Genomic DNA, 25,136 nt, shown 5'->3' with positions numbered 1-25,136 from the left:
CCATTATCAAATTTATTTAAGCTGATAAAGGAATGGGATTATTTTGAAGTCTAAATTTCATAGAAATTCACTATTGGGATTTCTTTTTAGAGAGCCCCCCTTAAACTTCACGCAAAATCATGTCACTCGTTACTTGTGAAGGGTTGCATAGACCACATATTCTCAGGAAATTTCATGGCGGTAGCTTCAGTCGTTTGCGAGTAAATGGCATGTGATAGATAGACATAGAATCAATTTTAATAAATTTTTGCGTCACATAAAGTCTTAAGAAGTCGGGAAACCGGAAGCTGGATGGTTTTGTGTATTTCTTATATAAAGACATTTGAGTATGCATTTCCCCCATTAGTACGTAGCACGTAGTATATGCATATATTACATGAGATTATCCACTTTTGGGTGATATTGACATTCATAGTCTTGATTTTGTATAAAAATAACTTTGACCTATTATAACTTTGCTAGTAATAGTACCAAACTTGGTACAATTATCCTCTATATTAGGTGGGACCTTTCCACCAAATTTGGTGTCAATCGCTATAACCGTCCCCGAGAAAAATGCATGTGACGGACAGACAGACATACAGATAGTAAACCGATTTTAATAAGGTTTTGTGTAAAACAAAATCGAACTTCGAACAGCACAAAGCCTTCCGATTTATTACAAATATGGATTTCGATTCATTTTCTATACCTTTGAGTTCCCAAATAATTGACTTTGCAGAAAACAAGCACTATTGTAGTGCAGCTTTGGTTATGAGAACATTCTTGATCACTTAATAATACTGGAGAAAGCACCCATTGCAACCCATTGTTAATCAGAAATTAGTAATTGAAGAGAATTATATTATTTGTTGTCAAAAGATATTTAACTTCTTTCAATGGTACTGTTCCAGTGCATTAGAATCTTTTTCACTATCATACTTTACAAGCAACCTTCCGTTACAGATCAGTAAACGCTTAATAATACAGCATATTAATTGCACCTAATTATCCAGGATTTTTATGTGTTCACACACTTCTTTACAAAGAGTAAGAATGTATATTACATGGTAAACATGCAAGTCGAACTATGACTCATCTCTAAGCAATTTAACTAAATAAGACTTACCTTCACTCTGTAAATCGCATGCAACACTGCCAAGATCTGTTTTCATTTGAGCGCATCCGAACAAAAATATCTGAAAAAGAAAGAAGAAAACTAGATAAGAAACTGTTTAATGTGTTTGTGTTGATGAGTTGCGTAAACATGACGCGATCCCCAGGTGATTTTTTCGTAGCGATCATTGCCATTATCACAGTCGTTAGTTCAAGACGGTCACTGGAGCTAGTCGGTCACGACAAAACTTCAGTCCGCTAGAACAGTGTTAAAAGGAAATCCCGCACTAAAAGCGCGCTAAAAGTTCCACGATTGGCGACGGTAAGAAATTAATTTATCTCCTTATATCTTTTCAGATCTAAACTTTTAGCTGAAGTGCTAAAAGTTTTTCAGGATGAGTGAGCTACCCACCGGCTCCAAACGCCGGAAAACCAGCGGAGGCGCCACCGACGACGCCCCAAACAACGAAGTCCCGAAGGGTGACATGGAGTTGGAGTCCTCCGTGCCATCCGAAGACGACTCAGAATACGCGACTGACTCCGATAGCTCTACATCATCACGCGCCAGCGCCCCGGCCGTCGAAATCCAGGATTTCGTACGGGTGAAAAAAGAGAAGCGCGCCCTAGCTACCAAGCTACGCGCCAAAGAAATGGAGGTGGAATCACTCCACGCGATCATCCGCGACCTGCAGCAGCAAGTCAACGCGCTGAAATTAGCGATTCCTGGCAACCGGACCGCAGCGACAACCACGGCACCAAGGACAACGGCCACTCCGAGGCCCAGCATCCAGGCACCTCAAGTAACCCACCCGAGGCCATCGAACAACAACACCGCCACATCAGGAAGCCAAACCAAGCAGCCGACGTCAATTAGTCGCAACACCACCACAACCAGCAGAGTAAGTAAAATCCCCCCCCTAGTGGTAGTAGGCCCCCCGAGTGACTTCTCTTCCACAAAGAGAACGCTCCAGAAATCCTTGCCTCACGAGTTCCTTATAAAAAAATCTGGTCCCGAGTCACATCAAATCCTCGTTAAAACGAAAGAGGAATTTGATACTACCAAGAAACTTCTGGTCGACAGCAAGACCAAGTTTTTTACCTACACTCTCCCTAGCGAAAAAACAACCAGCCTCATCATCAGAGGCCTGGATCGCACCTTTTCCCCCCAAGAAATCATGGACGACCTACGCGACCAAGGCGTCCATAACATCCTGTCGGTGAAACCTTACCAGACAACACGTGCCAAAACTGAAAATCGCACACTCGATCTGTGGCTCATCACCTTCGACGCCACCTTCGTCGAAGAGCAGCTCAAAAAGATCAGAGCCATCCAACGAACCATTGTCCGCTTCGAAGAAATTCGAAACAGGCAATTACTGCAGTGCAAGAACTGCCAGAGGATTGGCCATGCCGCACCAAACTGCCAACTCGACTACCGTTGCGTGAAATGCGACCAAGTCCATCCACCAGCGGCCTGTCCCAAAACGGCTGAAGAAAAGCCGAAGTGCGTCAACTGCGGCTCAAACGAGCACCCGGCAAACTACAGAAATTGCCCCACCTTTACGCTGGTCACGTCTAGGCGCAATGCACAGAGGCGTACTCGCATTCCGCAACCACCTCCCAGACAGACACCTCGTCCAATAAATACTCCCTCCTTCGTGCGTCCATCTGTGTCGTATGCAGACGCCGCACGCGCCCCGACGACCTCCTCGACACACACCAGATCCTCTAACGCTATACCTGCCAATGTGAACATGAAGCAGTTGTTTGACATGTTCACAATGATGGTCAGCTCTCTAGCCTCCAACAATGGACGTTAGATTCATAGAGCTGAACATCAACTCAATCGTCGGCAGAGCACGCCGACACGAATTTGAGCTATTTCTCAAAGAGCACAAACCACAGGTTGTACTACTCTGCGAAACTAAGCTCAATTACCGCCACAAACCATCTTTCCCCAACTTCAATCTGTTCAGAACAGATCGCTTCCAGCAGCTCCAGCCCGGCAACTCGATCGCAGGCGGAACCGCTATACTCATCTCGAATAAATTTCGAGCCACGCAGCACTTCCCCCCGGTGGACTACTTCAAATCAATTGAAGTCACCCTGATCTCGATAAGTACCGAATCTACCACGGTATATATCGCAGCAATCTACTGCCCACACCAATTCCTTGATGCAGCAGATCTATCCAATCTGCTATCTTATTGCTCCAGCCAACCACGCGAAGTCGCCAAAGCCTGGGCGCTTGTCATAGGCGGAGACTTCAACGCGAAACACCCGTCATGGCTAGACCAAAACCCTAATTTCAATGGTCACGAACTCCACAGGTGGCTCACTACGCCATCATCCTCACGCAATATCACACATCTTAGTCCCGCACTACCAACCTTCTTCCGTTCCAATTACCAATCCTACCTTGACCACTTCCTTACTACATCCAACATCACCATCGTCCCAAATCCAAACACCTTTCCTTTCCTAGAGACCACCTCTGGACTCAGTGACCATGACGCTATCATCCTTGACTGTAAACTGCCAGGAAGGGTCAAAAACCCCCCTCCTCGCTCAGTGCCTGACTTCAGTAGAGCGAACTGGAGCCATATTAATCAACACATCTGGAGAGAAGTCAGCAACATTGAGCTCCCAACCTCCCACCAAATCTCTAACTCCGCAATCGACCAAGCTGTCGATAACCTCACCCAGCTCATGCAAAACACATGCGATGAGCTAATCCCACAACGCTCCCTGGGTTATAGAAACCTAATTTCTCTTCCCAATGATATACTGGCTGATATCAAATATAAGAGAACTCTTCGGCGCAGACTCTTCAGAAACAGATTCTCGCCAAACTTTGACACCATGAAGGCCGAGTTATACAATCTCGACCTATCAATTCGAAACAGAATTCGCTCTCTGTACCTCGAAAACGTCAATTCTCGCCTTGCGAACACTATCCTAAATTCGGAAACTTTCCACGAATTAAGGAAATCCTGCCCTGGGCTCGGAAAGTCTTCCGCCCCAGCCCAAATCCTCCCCCAAAACATCTCCCCCCCTGAAAAAGCCGAGGTCTTGGCTAAACACTTCCACGAGGCTCATCAAATCACCTCTGGTGTACGAAATACCCAAACCGAGTCTGAAGTCGCGGACACTATCGCCCGGCTCAACTCCTCACCCACCTTCGTACAGTCTCGACACTTCGCCAATATCTTCACTAACCCGCTATGCAACCCAAGCAAGCACGACCTCATTCCAAACTTAACGTTTACGAAGCCACATATGTGGCATCATAGAGAAGAGCAAAAATAAACGCTCAACCGGCTTCGACCGTATCCCGGCAATTCTTTTGAAGAAATGCTCTAAGTCCATCAGCCCTTTCCTTTCCAACATTATTAACCACTGCATCCTGAATGCACACTTCCCAACGAGCTGGAAATGCGCCCGCATAGTCCCTATCTTGAAGAAGCAGGAGAATCCGCTGCAACCGAATAGCTACCGGCCAATTTCGGTCCTCCCGGCCCTAGCAAAAGTCTTTGAACGGACCATCAAATCGTTCATCGACATTCAAATTGACACCTCTGATGCGATACCTGACTTTTAGTTCGCTAACCGCACTGCTCATTCAACTGAGCACTCCCTCCTTATCCTGAAAACGGATATCCTTACGGGACTTAATAACAAGACTCCCACAATTGCTTGCCTTCTTGACATAAAGAAGGCTTTCGATTCGGTCTGGCAGCACGGACTAGTCCATAAGCTTCACCACTCTCTCTCTTTTCACCCTCATCTTTGCAAGCTCATACTGAGCTTCTTAGAAAATCGCTCGGCTAAAGTAGCAATACCTGAAGCCACATCTTCGGCATTCTCATGCCCGGCAGGCATCCCACAAGGGTCGGTCCTATCAGCCACCCTTTTCTCGCTCTTCACTGCGGATCTCCCAAAACCACCAGCACACCCACAACCAATCCGTATCCTACAGTATGCAGACGACCTTATCATCTATTCCTCAACCAAAAACATCCCCCTGGGAGAATCACGCCTCAACTCATACTTAGACGAGTTGTTCCACTATTTTAATAGATGGAAACTCATGCTGAATCCCCAAAAGTGTCAGGCAATTGTATTTCGAGGCCACCTCCGACTGACCAAACCCATCCTCCATAGGCTTAAAAACCTATCACTCCGGGTTAACGGCTCCACTATTCCAAACACTGATAACGTGACATACCTTGGTGTCGTCATAAACTCAAGGTTATCAAACGTTCCCCACATCTCAAAGGTCCTGGCCAAAGTAAATTCGGCGTTCTACGCTCTGCGCCCAATTTTATTGTACAGGAGCCCAACCCCAACCAAAATAAAACTTATGTGCTACAAACAGCTCATAAGGTCTATCATTTCTTACGGCTTCATTTTCTGGTGTGACTCTTCCCCAGCGCAGATGGAGCGACTGCGCCTCAAGGAAAGACGATTTCTCCGGCATGCCAGCCAAATCTACCGTAATGATGATCGATCTAAATACATTTCGAATTCCACTCTATATAACGAGTGCGAAATTCCCCGCATTGACGCTTTTCTCGTCAACCATGCGATCAATTTCCTCCGCAAGTGCAGAGATCACACTAATCCCTTAGTCAAATCTTCGATGGGCATCATTTGCCCCGAGGAAAATTTCTTAACCCACAGTAAGTTCCCTCAACTCATCCTTGAACTTCTGGAGCGCGGCGACGTGTTCGACGAAGAAGGAAGAGTCACCCTGTACACAGGCCCCTATTCCCCTTCACAATACGTGAAGCCCTAACCAGCCATGAACCACGTATAACAATCCCCTCCCCCTCCCCCTTTTCTCACCTTCACCCTCTTTCTATCACCTTTTCTTACTATCTCCCCTTTACCTTTCTCTTCTTTCTCTCCCCTTTCCCTGTCCCCATCTTCTACTACCACAGTTTGGAGGTTTTCTTTCCAGGTTTTCCTCCAGTTTCTTTCAGAGTCGGCTAAACATCATCAAGCAACACAATGTCAGCATATCAACATTTAGTATAGACCTTAGATTAAGTAGCTAACTGTTAAGGTTCACATGTTTAGGTTTAAGAATGCGTTGTATAAGATTTTGGTTTTTAATAAAAAAATGTGTTTCTCAAAAAAAAAAAAAAATGTGTTTCTCATCATTGCCATTATGACCCACGATGGCCACAGACAAAGGAATATTTTCCTGCGTTCAGGCGTACACCCATTCGGGGCGTAATAGCATGGCCGCTCGGGGCCGGATTCATGAGAAAGTGTTACAGGTAAGATGAGTATCATTCCAGTTGTTTGCGTCATTGCGCAGTTACTGCATGTACTAGTTATCTTTAGTGAATGTTTACATAGAACTTCATGACTCTAAATTTGCTTCATGTGTAGAATTCCTTAAGTGCGTGAATGAGTTCCAATTAGGTACATATACGAATGATATCTTGTTTAGGGTTTTGGGAGAATTATTTTAATAAAACAACTATGAACCTGGTATTATTTTTGACATCGCCATTTGTGTCCACAATAGTTTGTCACCACACATTAATATTTTTCTATTTTTCTTTTGTAAATCCTATAGTTGCAGGTATAAAGAAGTACGCCCACTGGCAAAGCCACCGCATGGCAGACTAATTAAGGCAACACTGGCAACGACACCGACCGGCAAAATACAGTTCGGTATATTTCCGAGATATATGTACATATTGAAAACACTGTTATTATGTTACGATTGTCCAGCCCAGAGAAATGTCTGTGAATGCCTCAGACAACAGACAGATTGTTAATTTATTGTCGACTTAATTGGCACAACTAAGAGACAGGATGAAGGCTTTCTAAATGAAAGCGTTTGAAAGTATTTTTCAATGTTGGAAAAGGAAACAAGTCGGGAAACCAGGATGCTTTAGGTATGAAAGGTCGTCTGTTACCACATGACGATGCACCTTTCCATTTTACTCTGAGCACAAAAGCATACATATAAACATATAGTTCAAAAAGCCCACGGACCCTCTTCCCGCCCAACCGGACCGAGGGGCGAACTACCTAAGGATGGGCTGAAGGCAACATCCAAAGGCCCGCATCACAGCGATGATCCGTTTTAACGCAAAGTGTGTGCGACCATGCGAAAATGTATTACATCCCGATTGTCGCAAACACTTCAGCCAATGACGCGGAGGTTCTACACTACAGAGACATGGATCTTATATCGAAGACAGTGCGGATCAAGACTGAAACCCATTAGGTCAGATTGTTACCGGACAGGACTCTTCGGACTATAGCACAGGTTGCAAGGATAACTGCTTTTTGCATCTCCATGTATAGTCCAGACCTAAGATCGAGCGTTTTGAGCGCTTTATGTAAGTTCTGCGGGACTAATCCCGTCGCTGAAATTATTACTGGGACTACTTGGATCTTTTGTAGTCTCCAAGTCTGCTTCATATCGTCTGCCAAGGGGCCGTAGTTCCGGATTTTTTCGTGCTATTTTTCAACAGTGTTCCGGTCCAACGGTACGGCTACATCGATTATAAAGCACGCTCGTTCTTCCTTCAGAAGCAGAACTAGATCGGGTTTGTTATGATTAACACTGTGGTCGGTGGCAATAGTGTGATCCCACAGTAGTTTGACCCGATCATTTTCCAAGATTCTCTGCGGAGTATACTTATAGTAAGGATGGTAGGTTGCCACTAAGTTATACTTCAACGCAAGGTTTTGATGGAGAATCTTGCAGACGGAGTTATGACGATTGGTGTACTCGGTACTGCTCAACATCCTGCACGCAGATGTTATGTGCTGGATGGTCTCCTCTTCACAGTTGCATAACCTACAACTGGAGTTGGTGATTGAGGAGTCGTGAAGAATGTACCGTTTACAATTTTTCGTTGGGAGCGACGCATCCTGAATTGAAGTTAGGAATGCTTCGGTCTCATAGAAAAGTACGCCATTTGTCAACCATTTGTTGGAGGCTTCGATGTCAATGCCTGACAACAACAAATTGTTGATATGACCTCCGTGAATGGGTTTCTCTTTGCACATGTCGATCTTCTGTTGGACTGAAGTAACATTCGACATGGGATCCCATTCTCTGCTTCTCAAGTTCAAAGGAGATAATTTATTATCTGATATGACGGTAGCCTGATGTATTTGGCTAGAGGATTGTTTCTCATAGAAAAACTCTCGAAGAGAATGCACTTGATTGTAGTGCAGCGTTTTTAAATCAAGTACCCCCCTTCCTCTCTGATGACGTGGGATAATGATCCTCAATTGTTCGGCAGCTCTATTGTGCATGTTTGCAAGAACTACCCTTACCCGTCCATTGACAGATTCTAAAACAGTATTACTCCACTGTATGACACCGAAAGTGTATAGAAGGACGGGAATGGCGAAGGTGTTGATTGTCATGATCTTATTTTTCCCGTACAGCTCAGTTTTAAGGACAAGATCCAGACGCCGTTCAAATTCCCCCAGCAACTTAGATTTAATTATTGCCACAGCAGGTGTTGTTGCTTGCAATATGCCGAGGTATTTGTAGACGTCGTCCGAATCCATACCTTCAATTCAATTGATGTTTTGAGATGTTCGCGCACAGAACTGAAGTGAAGACCTTGTAGATGGTAGGAAGACAAGTAATTGGTCGACATTTTGAAGGACAAGAGGCACCCTGTTCCTTGGGGATGAGGAAAGTTATCCCCTTGGTGAAAAATGGTGGAACTAAATCAGGATCGGCAATCATCTGATTTGATGAATTGATTTGCCAATATCCTGTGAGTGCTCTTGAACCGCTTCAGCCAGAAGTTGTCTTGTCAACTCCTGGCGCCTTCCAGTTACCTGCCTTGTCAAGGGCTGCTTCAACGTCGACTTCAGTGACGTCAGGCATGGCCATTTCGGGGAGGGCCTCGCATGAACGCATAAGGTGTGGGAGCCACGCTGCTTCTAAATTGCAACGGCTGGATTCGCTCCAAACACTTCTCCAGAAGTATTCTGCCTGATCCAGATCGAGGTTACTTTCCCTATCTGAGTTGGTGAGATTTTTGTAGAATCCCCCTTGGTTCTGGAAGAACAAGGTGTTGTCTGTCCTTCGCTGAAAGCTTTTCTGATACCTACGGATGCGATTGGAACATACCGCAAGTTTCTGCTTCAGCACCTCGAGGATTTCTTCGATTGGCATATCATTAGACAGATGGTAGTTTCCAATGATGTTCGCAACGCATCTATGCACTCTTGGTGATGGATTTCCAAGGAGTGCTTGCGTGACACGACCAATCTCCTTTCTCAACTTTTCGACTCTTTTGTTGAGTCGAAACACCCAGAATGCTAAAGTCTTTCTGCGCATACCTCTGTTATTCGCTCTAAGATGTTGATTATGGAGACGAATAACCGTGGCAGCTGCAATGTAGATCAGGCTGTGAACCTCTGTAGCAGTAATCTCGCTAGCCAAACGATCAGCCAAAATTCTGTCAACGGCAGCAATGATGTTAGTAATTGTCGAAGTAAACTTCAGTTTTGGGATCTTTGGCCTAGCGTCTGGGAGAATCTCAGCATACTCTGTGAATGCGATCTGGAATGCGGTCAAAGCCTCATTGTAAATTGGGTCGACATCCCCAGTTACTAAGCTTCTCCTGACTACTGGATTCATGGAGTGCCTTACAGGTGGAGTACTTGTGTTACTTAGCTCCGGAAATCGGGTTATGAACGCGTCATGGAGTCGATGTCTATACCCTGATGGATTCCGTTCCAAATCCGTGACACGGTAATAGGCGCGGACGATAAATTCGTTGAGTTGGTTCGTCCAAACCATACGACGCCTAGGTCTCCCGTCCCTGGTGGTTGACGGCATAACCGCTAAAACATCCAAGGGCGAAGAGCCGCTCTGATGTTGTTGAACGACCCTTAACCGTGTCTTCGTGTCCCTGGGGTCCCATAAAAAAAATTTGAATTATTTTCCCCAATTTTGTCCCCACGAGTATTGGGGAGGCAGTCAACCCTACAACAGAGCCCCAATGTTGCAATGCCCCATGGTTACCTTCAAAGGTAGGGAAGGTATTTGGAGGGGAGCCGCTGAAATACAGTATAACGTCACTGCAATTCATCCGATAGGCGCGCCGATCCCTTCACCCCGGATTACGAATATTCATTGCCCTATCTTTTCTCTTGCCGTCGCAACGAGAAACCCATGACTCGTTTCCTATCGCAATATTCGACAGAAAGTCGGTTTCTTTGCCAGTCCAATCGGCGCTGTTTGCTCTCTCTGTCAAAGGCCGAGGTACCCGTTGTGCACAGATTTTGCAGTGTTCTAATTACTCAACAAGTTGAGAAACCGGAAGCTGCATGCTTCACATATGAAAGGTGTTTTGTGTTTCTTTTATAAAACCATTTGAGTGTGCATTTACCCCATTAGTAGCATATATGTACGAGATCCGACAACCTCGACTACGGCAAAACGTCAAAAGGTCCAGTGGATTTTGTTCAAAAAATCGACCTTCAGAATAACTACGAGGTACTCAAATTAGAGCACCATTGTTGTATGTATAGAACTAATGAGCAAAACTAAAGCAATTGGACGTTGATTTACGAAGTCATAACTGGAAACAACCTCAGCGCTCCGATGAAGGAATCCTCCATGCTCTGCAATCTAATCCCTTCCGATTTAAGGATGATTTTATCTGCAAGGATTAAGTTTCAAACTAGAAGAACCGTTCATCCTTAGAAGCATTGCTTAATTCTTTATTCCAAATTAGGTCAAATTACCGGAGAATTTTGAAGAGAACTCTCTGAAACCAAACGCTGCAAACACATATACGTATGATGCTTATCCTTGAATGAATATTTTTGATGAGCTAAATGCCTGGGGAGGACGCATAAAATTACAATTTCTAATGTGGATGCCTTACAACTTGAAGAAACACGGAACACATTTTGAAGTGGAGTGTAATGACACCGTAATGACTACCCCGTGAATACGCAAACAACTCTTCAAGTGCATGCATATCAACTTTAGTTAAAACAAAAGGTCTGCCAGGTTGCGTATTTCATGTCTAGACGCATTCGAACGTAATGGATATAACCGGATTTATTGTAAATTCTAGCTTTTGTATAGAATTGTTTGCTTCTTCACTTTGGCTGGTGATACCATAAACTGATATCCGGTGATAAACTTTTAATAGAATAGTAATAGAAGACATTAAGAGAAGAAGACCATCAGATTTAATTGAAAAATTCAGATTGCTAATTCGCCTTGTGTTAATTACAAAACCGTGATACATTCCTAAGTAAAAATATAGAGGTAGATTGCAAATTTATTATAGTTATGTTTACCCAATAGAGATGAAATGAACTATTTGTAATGAAATGTGAGCAAAGTCTTTTCAGTCATTTCATGACTCAGAGATACGTCGAAAACAACCGTGTAGTTCGGCGAGGACTTGTAGTAACGGTAGTGCCAGCTCACTGCCTGTTGTTTCATTGTACATTTCCGACCGACAATGTCAATTTCATAGAGTACAGATGTACATTAATATTCCCTGAAAATTTCATCATGATCCTAGCATTAGCTTTAGGCATGATCAATTAAATTTTCCCATTAAAAAAAACTTTAAACGGGTTTTTTCCTTAAAAATATTTTTTAAGCACTTTCTTTTTCAAAATTTTCGAAACATCGTATTTCATTTGCCCTTACCTTCCCGAAATTTTCAAAGAAAAAAACTTTATTTTTTTACTTATGCAAGAACTGAAATCGGTTTCTATTCAAAGCGCTAGCTTCTTCCAATGTCGTAAAATATTTGAGTGAGGCATCAAGAGCGTATCTTTGTGGGAGAGAATTGACGAGGACCGTACCACGCAACCAAGCAGGAGGAGTCGCGAGTTGTCAAAACGGGGCCAAATTCTGAAGAAAAAAGCTTGGGCCAATTATTTAGAACTGTTGACAGAGAATGAGAACCCTCAATATTCATCAGGAATGGGCCATTAAAATTAAAAAAGAAAAAAAAAATCACGATTTATACTGTAAAATTTTAATAAAAATAACTTTAACCGCGTTTTAATCAATAATACGTTTTTAAACTGGCACAATCTTTTTTCTGGAAATCTATTCGACCGATTTGCATAACCCAAGTGATTTAGAACCGTTCTAAAGAAAGCTTGACAATAATCCTTCAAACGTGGAAAGAATGCCCCTCCCCGCTTTTTATATGCGGGCAATTGCCTCAAATAGGATGATTTTTGCAATATGCTGAAAAATATATGTACATATATAAAACTAAAAGAATATCAACAAGTCGGGAAACCGGAAGCTGGATGGAAGATTTTGTGCACATCTTGTATAAAAATATTTAAGTAGACATTTGTTCCATTTGCCCCTAGCACGTAATCTATATCTGAATTATTATATTGTTCTTATTATTGCATCAGAATGCTCACTTTACCGTGACATTGACATTCAATAATAATAATAACCATTGGCGCAAAAATCCATATTCGATTAGGGCCTTGAAGTGTGTTAGAGCACTTCATTCAAGACCATAACGGTACACTACACTACACTGAAAGATTATTACCCCGATTTGACGCACACCTGAATCGACTGGTATCCGGCATCCAGTCACGATGATATATCCCCCTGGCATCAGTGAGATTTGAACCGCGACCTTCGCTACGATAGCCCAGCGCTTTAGCCACTTGAGCCATACGGACAATGACATTCAAAGTATTAAAATTTACACTGAAGCGACAACTTTGACCTACTGTAATTTAATTAATAATAGTGTGATTTCCACCAAACTTCATGCCTTATATTATAACCTATATTCCTGCATCATGATTGTGTGCAAAGTTAAGGGGGGTTTTGCAAATAAATACTCAAAATTGGTCCTTCGAGCACTTTGAACCCTCACGTGACATTGCACAAAAATACACGCGTCCTTTCCAGTGCGTGGATTCGCATCGGGCCCTGAAAAATAAACAACAAGCTAAACTTTTTAGCTTTTTGGGATAACTCTCCCCTCTTGGTCGTCTCCGACCACACCGGGTGGTCTTTTTTCCATCGCAAATCCTTTAAGTGTGTCTGGATAGCTGAGTGGTTAGGGCACAAGGCTTTCGTACGAAAGGTGGCGGTTCAAATCTCACTGGTGGCAATGAGATTTTTATCGTGATTTGACGTCGAATACCAGTCAACTCAGCTGTCAATGAGTTTCTGAGTCAAATCAGGGCAATAGTCTCGGGCAAGCGCAATGCTGACCACATTGTCTCCTACAGGGTACTGTACACTATAGTACGTTACGGTCTTGAATGAAGCGCTCTAACATACTTCAAGGCCCTGATCCAATATGGATTGTTGCGCCAACGATTATTATTATTAAACCCTCTATGGCATCACAATACATAGATTTGTCTGTTTCGAGTAATTGGTATTGATATACAAATGACTAAAAAACTAAAACAAAGTGTTTCCTTTTGACCCTCTTTCAAATGAGCCAGCTCAGTTTGTTGTGGTATTGACGAATTGACATGTGAATACACGTTTGAGAATACGTGAAATTCGCATAAAATGGAAAAGTTTCATATTCCAGAACATTGAAAATAATAGTAGGATTTCTTCCAGACCAAATTATGCCATATATATTATCCCTTACACCATTCTAAATTGTGTATTTCTAGGGAGAGCTTAAGCCAGGTTTTGGGAGTAATATACTACTATTAATTTTATTTTGAGACTAAAATTTCGTTTAGACAACACTGATTTATTTCCGATTTTTTGACTGGATACTATTATTAACTTTACTTGAAACGAGGGTATTTCGGATTAGGAACCATATAGTGGTAGCCTCCTTTCAGATTTTTCGATTGGGTAGTTTCTGAGAATGAGCCCTTTCGACCGCCCGCACTCCCCATCATCATCAACGACGCAACAACCGGTATCCGGTCTAGGCCTGCCTTAATAAGGAACTCCAGACATCCCGGTTTTGCCTCGAGGTCCACCAATTCGATATCCCTAAAAGCAGTCTGGCGTTCTGACCTACGCCATCGCTCCATTTCAGGCAGGTGGCCGCTGGGAGTTCTTTCTTAACGAAAAGCTGCCGACGGAAAAGGATGAAGGCGAGTCTCTCGCGATATAGGGCCGATGTAACAACGTTGCAGGAGATGCGTTGGGCAGGGACCGATTTCCTAGAGAAGAGTCGCTACACCATATATTATAGCAGCTATCCAGTAAATTTCTTAGTCAGTCAAAAAATGAAATCTACTGTTACGGCTTTGAAAACATAAGCGAACCGCTATGCACTCTGCGCTTGCGAGGCATAGCTTACATCAAAATACAAATGAAAACGGACTGCGAATCAAGCAGTGTCACACGAAATGGTTGTTGGAAGTACCTGGTTTGCGCAGAAAACGGTCCACAAACATACATGGTCCTCTCTAGACGGGACCACTTTCAACCAAATTGACCACGTGTTGATCGAACACCGCCACCTCTCAGCTTCGATGAGTGTCAGAACATATAGCGGGGCCAATCACTACCTATCACTACCACTCGGATCACTATCTATCATGATGCTCCGAGCTCAAATAACAACACCGCTAGAATACCCTGAGACAATCAGGTGAGAGTTAACACTGAAGCCGTCCACAACGTAGCCCTCCGCAACACCTATAAGAGGGAAATGGATGCCGTAATAACCGCAGTCAACAGAGATCCTGGAAATGAAGTATCAACAAATGATTTTCACAATCACCTGAAGAACGCTATCATAAATACGGCCACAAATATACTTGGTCCCAGCCGCAAAAGGAGTCGGAACGGCTGGTTCTACGATGAATGTTAGCTAACAACGGAACGGAAGAATGCTGCATACCGAGTAATGTGGCAATCTCAAGGATGGGGGCATGTGTGGAGACTTATCACAAACTCCGGCGAGCGGAGAAGCGACTTCACAGACGGAAAAGGGAAGCCTGGGAGAACCTATAAATCTGTAAACTCGAAAAGTACAGGGAGTAACCGCACCAAGCGCCCAAGTTTTACCGACAATTCAGCAGGTTGAAGCTTTATACACCTCGTTGTTAATCCTGCCGAGACAAGGAGGAAAATCTGATTCCCGACAGAATGGGCATATTGGAGCGATGGGTTGAGTACTTTGATGAGCTACTGAACAAGCAGAACATCGGCGAGTTGGAGGTCCCGCCAACTGAAGACGACGGACAAATACTGCAACCACCAAGTTTAGGAGAAACATCGGCGAGTTTGAGGTCCCGCCAACTGAAGACGATGGACAAATACTTCCACCACCAAGTATAGAAGAAACAGTCCGTACAATTCATTAGCTTAAAAATCATAAGTCGCCAGGAGCCGATGGAATTACAGCCGAATTGGTTAAATATCTGTCTCATACATAAAAAGGAAGATATCACGCAGTGCAGCAATTATAGAGGTATCACGTTGCTGAGTACCATCTATAAGATATTCTCCACTATCTTGCTAGGCCGGATAGCCCCATACGCTCAGAACATCGTTGGCCGATACCAAAGAGGCTTCACTCCAGGCAAATCAGCAACAGATCAGATTTTCTTTCTGCGGCAAGCGATGGAGAAAGTGTTGGAATATGGACATCAGTTGCAAAAATTGCGAACTCTTGGCCGCGTTCGAGAGAAGAATCCTCCGAAGAATTTTTGGCCTCCTATATGAGGATGGCAGGTTCCGTAGCCTACATAACGACGAAATCTATGACCGATACCATGACGGTCAGGTTGTGGATTAAATCCGGCTCAGTAGGTTACGGTTGGCGGGTCACTTAATCCGTATGGATGAGGATGATCCAGCCCGGAAAGTCAAGGGCAATATCTATGGTAGCAAAAGAAGACGAGGCAGACCCTGCCTGAAATGGAGCGATGGCGTAGGTGAGAACGCCAGACAGCTTTTAGGGATATCGAATTGGTGGACCGCAGCGCAAAACCGGGATATCTGGAGTTCCTTATTAAGGCAGGCCTAAAGCTATGTACCGGTTGTTCCGCCGTTGATAATGATGAAGATCGGCTTCGAAAAACACTAGTCGAGACCTTCCATTTGATACCCCACATAACTGTATTTGGTGAAGAAAAAAATATATATCTCCTTTTGCATGTATGGGGACCCAAATTCGATGTAAAAGGTGTTCACAGTTCCCACCTTTTCATCAAATTTGTTGTTAATCGCTATTACCGTCTCTAAGAAAAATGGGAAAAAGGAGAAATTAGGGATTTTAAAAAGCAAATAGCTGGACGTTTGCATGGGGCCTCGTTAAATCTATGCCGACATCTAAGAAAACGAACTGAATTAAGTATCGACAATTTAATGTAAATATAACTTGAAGTCAGGGCCTAAATTCGATGTGGTGCCGAACCTTTTCACGAACTACTCTAAATCCAAACATGCCAGAAGAAAAGACCACAACCTAACTTCATCGTCTCTGAACTACCTAACCTAAATTTTTTCATTACTGGGCAGTTAAATTCGAAAAAAAAAATCACCTGAAAGTAATTAGGCTGTTCTATTATAAAAGCTTGAAATTTTGAAACAAATTTTATGATTTTTAGGTTCAGCACACGTAAAGTAAATGATGAAAAAACAAGGAAATTATAATAAGAATATCGCCTTTATTCTTATACTGCTACTTACTTGAAGTGTCACTACTCTTATCTGGACTGTATGAACCTTTTGGGAGGCTTCTTCGCATTGTCCTGTAAACAATTGTTTGTTCTAGTAGCTTCATATATTTATCAGCGTTCATTTTCCAACTTATGTGCGCTAAAACCTTTCGACCGTTAAGCCCGATAACATTATGAATCCGTGGAAATAATATATCCCCTTTTCTAAATTCGCAGTTTCTCAACCTGGGGACTTTTATGACCCGCAGCTCTGGAGAAATGCGTATTTTAATCTAGCTGCCTCATTTGTATTTAGGAAATAATAAATAATTTTAAGATGTGAAGTCTTTTTTGCGCGGACTGTATACTAAACCACACCATGTTATGTATCTCGTTTTGTCCGGCTTGTTTTTAGTAAGAAAAAAAAACAGAAAGAAAAGATTAGCTCGTCCTTTTAGTTCATACATTACGGCAATTGGGCTCAGACGGATACTGGAGAAATTTGCCTTTACTCAATAATTATCGGGCGTATTTCACCCCCAACGAGCAGTTAATTGATCATCGCTCTTCACTATCGCCTATTGGAAGCGAAAATGTTATGACCGTAAAAAATCGTTATAACTTGATTGGAGACAAAATTATGAAAGAATTCTCTATATCTGTTGATATTTAATAACATATTAAGCGTGGAAACTTTTTCCAGAAATTGAAAGGTATCCCAGAGAAAATGATTCCAAAAGCATAGTAAAGATCCAACACGTGTAACCTCAGACATATACGTCCATTCCAAAAAATTGGTTTCCCAAGGACCCCCAAAACTGGTTGGCACGATGAATAATTTTTCAACTCTAACCACTATAAAAGCAGAAAATTTTCTCCATCAAAGTCAACGATTCCCCACAGTCCCCATTAATGGAATTAAATATTTTGGAACCCACTTGGGTTGTTAAGCTGGAGGGAACATATTCGTATTTAAGCAGGCGGAAAAGGATATTTCACAAAACATTTGCATTTGAAACCAAAACCTCTTACGTGAGGTACGATATCGCTGTCTGAAAAGGGGAAATATCAACGTAAATAAAATTTCGTATCTATTATTTCTGTTTTTATCTATTATATAATAGACATGGAAGTGGCTGGTATATATTTGTGATCGATAAAGTCCGAAACCGTTCAACCGATCGCTAGATGGCGCTGCGACAGATTCATTTCTACACCATTCACCCATTCGTGAAGTTGTGCGCGAGCGGCGCCCCACTCCAATCGTAATCAAAATTCATCACCCCTCCTTAAAAAGTTATGGCGGACGGGTTATAACTTTAAACCTTATTCTCCAGCCGAAAAGGAGAGTATGAATGGAGAAGCGGGAGAGCTTCTCTCCCTCAAAGCCCGTTGAAAATCGCAGCGGTCACATTCCCTTAAAAATTCATGGCGCTACAAATGGGGTTATTTTGATATCTTTATGGTAAAATTTGATTTGTCAGCGCCAGCCCCGGAAGAGAAAAAAGAACTTCTCTATTTAACATTCTCGAAGAATTGTGGTGGTCATCCCTCGTTTGAAAGTTACAGCGTCCCAAGAAAGAACTATAATACTTCCATTACATTAATGGGCTTATTGGTAAGACGACCGCCGTCGCAATGTACAAGGGAGGTTAAGGCGGGATGCCCCTCGGCAACCCTCATCTACGTGGGTGCGGCAGAAGGTGGAGAGGCAAGCGGCAGCCTTGCTTTGCGCATCGTGATTTCCCTTTCTGATATCAAAATATTCCCCATTTGCAGCGCCTTTCTAAGAAGGGCGACAGTCCACGAATTTTCATAGGGTTTGAAGAGAGGGACCATCCCCCCATCATACAGTTTTCACTCTTTAAAATGTTACCGCACATTGAATGATCATTTCGCGACTAAAAACAGACTGAATCAGAGCCTCTATTTCGAAAGTTACTGAAACAGGAGAAAAGCGAGGTGCATTAATCAACAAAATGATCTCAACAACATAGTCTACGAAGTACAAATCTTTGAGCAAACGCATTTACTTGCAAAGCTGCTGCAATTCTCGAAGAGCGAGATACACGACATGGTAGAGCCGAAATATCCTCATTGATATAATGACTATATAGTGGTTACATTGAAAGGCTTCCAAGCTCCAGTAAGAAATGCCTGGTATATGCTGTTTTACTGGCAAAGTCAATATGTCACCACTGACTGAACCGCCAAAACCATTTCTAACTCAAAATATGATAAAAGAATGTGAGAATATATGTTGACCTTAATCTTAAATCGAAACAAGGCAGATTCTTTTTGTTATAGTTGCACAACTTGGAATATACAGCTAAATCTTGAATCTTCTGTGGCGCTATGGTATTCGGTATTCAGATGGCGTCGTCAAGAACTTCGGCGAAGCTGTGCAGCTATTTCAAAATAACATTGTAATTGTCCCTTGGTAAATCCGAAACAGAGATTTTCACCGTGACATGAACTTCGGCACCTATAGCATATCTAGATAATAGCGAAATATGGTTAAGATGGGAAAATAAAGAATTTTCCAGAACTGAAATTAGTGTATTGTGGATCATTAAATTCTCAAAATAGGTTATTTTGAAAACTAATTCAAATGATAGCCACTTTTATTTGAAGATTGTTCCTTTTAAGCAACGTTTAATACGAGCGAAAAATACCTATTGTGATAATTGCTCGAACAAATTCCCCATTCAATTTTCGACTATGTAAAAGAAAATCCAATATTACCACAACCTCGTCAATTATCGATCATGAAAACGAATCCGGTTCAAAGTTATCACTATTTTGGTAAGGGCAATCGGTCAGTGAACCTGTGTAAAAGTGGAATTTTTTCATTGGATTTTTCGGGAGCTGCTGAACATTTTCATGGAGCAACCCAGTTAAAATGCTGCCAAAGTTTAATAATGGTTATAAATGGATGAGCAAACTCATTCAATCGTCTCATTAATCCTCTTCATTCATTATTAGTGTTAACCTCGACGATTTGGTCTTACGATTTGATCGATTATGATTATTTCAGGGAGGACTGGTGAAACCTGTTTGCTGGGCATTTTGTTTCAATTTTTACCGATGGTAAGTTCAAAAAATTCCTAATACTGATCAAATTGCAAGATCTTATCGGCAAATGAGTCGTGATTCGAAGGCGGCTCTTCGTTTGTTCGCTTGACCAATCCGGACTGAATTCGATACAAATTTTTAAATGAATCTATAACAAATAATATCCAATTTTATATGAATACTCTTACGTTTTGAAAGTTAACACATATTCCTTAAAATTGCTTGTATACAAGCGACGGTTACTGATTATCATCCGGAAAATATGAGTGAACTCAACTAAATTAATTCTAAATGCAAAATAATTCGAAACTGGCTTAAATTTTATAAACAACTTGAAATTTGAGGAAAAAATCTGACTACCGAAGTGAGTCTGCAGCCCACCTCATTGATGAAATATTGCCACATCAAAGAGGTGGGAATTGACCGAATACCAGGAATCAGGAATTATCAGGCACACATATGAAATTATACGTGCCAAATTTAAATAGTCCCTGAGCAATTCTTAAAAACATGCTATCATTTCAGGGAGATAAAATAATTTTTTAACATAAACAATCAACATACCAGTCGATTAAGCAACTCTCCAGGAGTAAGATAAAAATTTATTTTTGACAATTTCTTACAAAAATGGCGGCTGAATGTAACTTGTTTCCTCTCCCCCAATTGTTCCAATCGTGTTTATTTCACTAGATAATCAAATGAGGCAGTTGCAATTGAATTTCTAGTTCGATTGCTTGCCGATTTCAAAGACATAGTTTCGAGAAAGACGCGTTGAAAATTTGAAGGGATAACTTTTCGAAATAATAATAATCCATAAATTCCGCCATAGCCGGTCCCAAGCCCAGTTGTGAAAGAAGGAGGAATGGATAGCTTCAGTCTGAATGGCTGTTCGCCACCGCAACGTCTCAGCGGGTAGGTGTGCAAAGTACAGGAACTTTGCAGTCTTGCAGATTACCCGCTGAGGAAGCTGTCACCACACCTGGCAGTCACCTGGCAAACCTATTAGATGAGAAGAAAAAGAAATCTTAGATTCGGTACGGATAACCGGCGGAAATCGTCTAACTTGGTGACTGGGGCTACCGTAATGGACAGCACGGCGTCAAAACTACCAATCGTGGGACGGTTTGACGTCTAGGCGCTATGATGATCAGGAACACTGCTACACCTGCTGCAGCTCTTTTGCCATAATCTTATCCCTTTTTGCATCAGAGATTCGTCAAGCGCTTCCAGTAATTCGCGCACGTGACTATGCAGCGAATCGCAGCTATCATCAGGAAGCGTGTTTGACTTCGACATCGAAAGGTCAGGCCGAAACTGGTGACCAAGAGTTGATGGGGCCAGAGGCAATGACCCCACTATCACGCTGCACTGCGAGAAACAGTTTCAGTAATCGTCGAAGCACTCTCCTTCATCGTCCAGCCGAAAGTTTGTCTGGAACGTCGACGGGATTCACTAAGGCGGGACATTGTTAGACTGATTCAGATCAGCACTGGCAGTGCCAGCAGACGGGTGAAGAAAAAAGTGCAGAGGGTTTACCGGAACTATGCCATCCCCAGTGAGACACACGTAGTTGAAATTCTGGACACTGTAAAGCAGAAAATTTATATCGCATGCAGTCGTTTACGACGGTATGGCGAAAGTCACTCCAGACATGTTCAGAATGCAACATATGCGAGTAACCAGCGGAGTTTTTTCAGATCTCTCAACGAGTCCCGACAGAATGTCCAGGCAGTACCGTTTTCGGTGACGGAAAGGAAAGAATATTAGGGTAAACTTTAGGGGATAACCACCCAGCATGCTGAGTGGATCACTACGTGTGGCATGAATTTTGGGGATATTACCGAAGAGAAAGACAGCTCAAAGAATTAGAAGGGGCCAGGTCTAGATCGGATGCAGAATTTCTTGTATAAGAAATTTACCAATATACACAGCGGGTCATTAGTCGGCCGGAGGAATTTCCACCCTTCCTCACCGCGGCAATTACCTACCTTATCCTTAAAAAGGGCAGAATGCAGGACCCTGCAGATACAAGACCGATTACTTGCTTACCAACCTTCTGAAAATTCATAACGTCCATTATTAGTGGAAGGGTTAATGCCCACCTCGAGACCAACAACATTGTATACCAGGAGCAGAAAGGCTGTCGAGTCGTTTGAAGGAGCTGCAAAGAGCAACTTATTATTGACTCGGTAATTCTAGGATAAGGAACTAGATGCCAAAAAAATTTCTGTAGTTAGTATGTCGATTATACCAAAGCTTTCAACAGTATACCGCATACCCGGCTAATCGATGTCCTACCCATTAAGTTTTTGGCGACAGTAAGATGTCCATCTGAGGGTACCAATACTTCAGAGGCTATCCATATACGGAAAGGCATCTACCAGGGGATTCATCGAATCTCATCGCTACTGAATGACGGCAGAAATCATGGTTTTGCAATCAAATATGACCTAGGTGCTAAGTGCGAGCTGACACACTTGATGTATTTATATGACATCAAGTTGTATGCTGGTACTGACGACCACCTTAGAAACCTGTTACGAATAATAGAAATGTTCAGCCGTTATATTCGGATGGAATTGGGATTAGACAAGTGTAGAATCCTAGCCAACTGCAAAGGTCATCACGAGCCGCATATCCGACATAGCATTCGAGAACTCCACATCCAAGCTATGACCGGGAAAGACTTCTACAAATACCTAGGAATTCTGCAAGGAACCTATGTTCGAGTTGGTGATCTGAAGGATGTTCTGCTATCCCAATTCCTGCGACGTATAAACCTGGTACTGGAAAGGTATCTCGCGGGGAAGAAGAAAGTAAGCGCATTGAATATATTCGCTATCCTTTCAGTTGCTTATGCATTCGGAATATTGCCGATGAATAGAAGTCTAAGGCACTGCACGCTAAACACGTGAATTGTTTTTTGCAGCCATTTGTCGATTTGGATTTGTCGAACAGATGGTTGTGTGCTGGAGAGCTCTTGGCTGAGACGGAGGGATTTATGTGTGCCATTCAAGAATGAATGAAAGGGTGGGTGGAGAACGACCAGTGCAGAATGTGTGGTTCGGCGTTAGAGACGTCGAACCATCTTATTTCTGGTTGCACTGTACTGGCACCGGTGCAATACACGCAAACCACCGTATCCATCGCCACAAAATCCTTTCCTTCAATCCTTCACGTGTCATGTTATACAAAGATTCACGTGTCCTTTCCGATGCGTGGGTCCTGAAAATATTTCAATTTACACCATTTTTTTAACAAATTATCCAAAAATGATATCCTAAATGTTGGTTCATATTCTTCATAATTTTGTAAAGAATTATTCCTGCAAATTTCATCTTGATTAATTCATTACTTTTTGAGCTAGAATTACCGCAATTGTGAAAAACGTCATTTTGAATAAAAAGTGTTTGAAAAAAAAAATTGATTGAAAAATCACCAACAAAATACAGTTGCAACAAATCGAAATGCACTCATACAAAGGAATAACGCTAAATATTTATAAATACATTATTTGCATAACGCTGCAAGATTTCGAAAAGGCATAAAGCGATTACCTCCTAGGCGGTGGATCCTGAGCCTGTACCCGATAATCGCTCAGTGGTTTCCCGATGATTCCCCCCTTAAGTTCTTCCTAGAAATACGAAATTTGGTACCAGAATAAGGGAGTATTGCACTCTAAGTATGGCGTCATCAATAGAGATCAATAAACCCATTCTTTAGCGACCGTGTACATTTTTTTTCACCGAATATAGTCATGTTAGGTATCAAATGAAAGGTCTCGATTAGTACTTTAAAAACAATAATTTTGAATAACAGTATATTACCATATTTTTGAAGAAATTTAGTAAAAACCCCCCTTAAGGTTAGAGTTATAGAAGTTTCTAGTAGTTTAGAATATAATATGAAGCATGTTATCCCTAAGTTTTATCAAAATCATACTATTACAAACAAAGTTACAGTGGCTCAAAGTTGACTTTAGCGTTCAAATATACTCGCAGAAGAAGTAACAAAACCTTTCATACCTGAAGCGCCGAGCTTCCGGTTTCCCGACTTATTTTAGTTGCGATAAACGCTCACCTTTTTGCTCTTCCGTAATATTTCTGTGTAACACCGGATTAATATAATAATAATAACCGTACAAAACTCTCATAAAAAGTTATTTCTTTTCCTTTCATAACTCATTTAAAAATGTCGTATGACTTTTGGCATATTTAGCTTTAAACTGTTTTGCAGTACTGTCCAACTTTCGCAACTGGTCAGAAAAAAATAACTTACATATGAATTTCGAAGAGAAAAACTAAAAAAAATCACAGAAAACTAGAAAAAACATGTCTTAATCATTAAATGGAATCTAATTTTCATTAACGTAAACAATTTGGAAACATAAAAAAGGAAAAAGAAACAACGATATGTATTATTCATGAAAAATACTACAGAATAATTTTGTGTACAAAACGAAAAAATATTTAAAAACTCGAAAAGCGTGGTTACGTAAGCCGCGTAGAGTAGGGGCAAAACTAGATTAAGCTGACTCCACCCTGTGTGGGGCATGGGGAGAGACGAAAGTGGTTTTAGTGTCCCACACGCTGACGTGTCACGGCGAGTGTTTTTTGAAGATTTCTACCTCCTCAGAAAAAGAAGGCAGACATATATTGAACGAATTTCAATAAGGTTTTGGATGTCGGATACCAGTCGACTCAGCTGTCAATGAGTTCCTGAGTTAAATCAGGATAATAATCTCGGCCGTGCGCAATGCTTGGCTTCTATAGGGTACTGTAGTCCTGAATGAAGTGCTCTAACAGACTTCAAGGCTATGATCCAATATGGACTGTTGCGCCAACGATTATTATTATTGCGCTTGTGAACGGGACAAAGGCTGAAGAAAAAGAAGACTCCAAAGAAGAAGCCATTGCTTTACCAAAGAAATATTGGAAAAACGAATTGAATATGCTGAAGCGTTTGTTAATAAGACAGAAGAGCTTTGGATTACTGGTATTTTTCGCAACGAGTATAAATTCAACATTTTTGGTGCTGATGGCCTACAATTGGTATAGAGAAGCGTGGTCACTGCCTAAGAAGATCGTAATATCAAGCCAACAGTGGTGGCAGCACCAAGATGTGGGATAATACGGCATCTAAAGGACTAGGATTGCTACGTATAATCGAAGAGAGCCTCATTATAATGATCAAAAACACATGCGGAAGATCGTTAAGGAATGAGTTCTCTATAATGTCAACGGAACTCTTGCTCAGCCACCTCGGTGCCGGGATTTAAATCGGATAGAACGCTTGTGAACAGATGTCGAAAAGCAGCTTCGCCAAAGAGAGGTAAAATGCAAAACAGACTT

General features: G+C 42.1%; 1 protein-coding gene across 1 annotated transcript in view; it reads right to left on the bottom strand.

Moving 5' to 3' along the window:
* Window positions 1-25,136, bottom strand: part of LOC119661780 (protein phosphatase 1 regulatory subunit 14B) — a 150,653-nt gene that overhangs the window by 49,919 nt on the left and 75,598 nt on the right. Inside the window, exon 2 of the mRNA XM_038071260.1 lies at window positions 1,109-1,178. The gene's annotated coding sequence lies outside the window, so the exon portion shown is untranslated. The remainder of the gene's footprint in view (window positions 1-1,108; window positions 1,179-25,136) is intronic.

The sequence above is a fragment of the Hermetia illucens genome, chromosome 1 (assembly GCF_905115235.1).
Source record: "Hermetia illucens chromosome 1, iHerIll2.2.curated.20191125, whole genome shotgun sequence".
Classification (NCBI taxonomy): domain Eukaryota; kingdom Metazoa; phylum Arthropoda; class Insecta; order Diptera; family Stratiomyidae; genus Hermetia; species Hermetia illucens.
The sequence above is the reverse complement of the archived record's forward strand: the minus strand, read 5'-3'. Positions and strand labels throughout refer to the sequence as shown.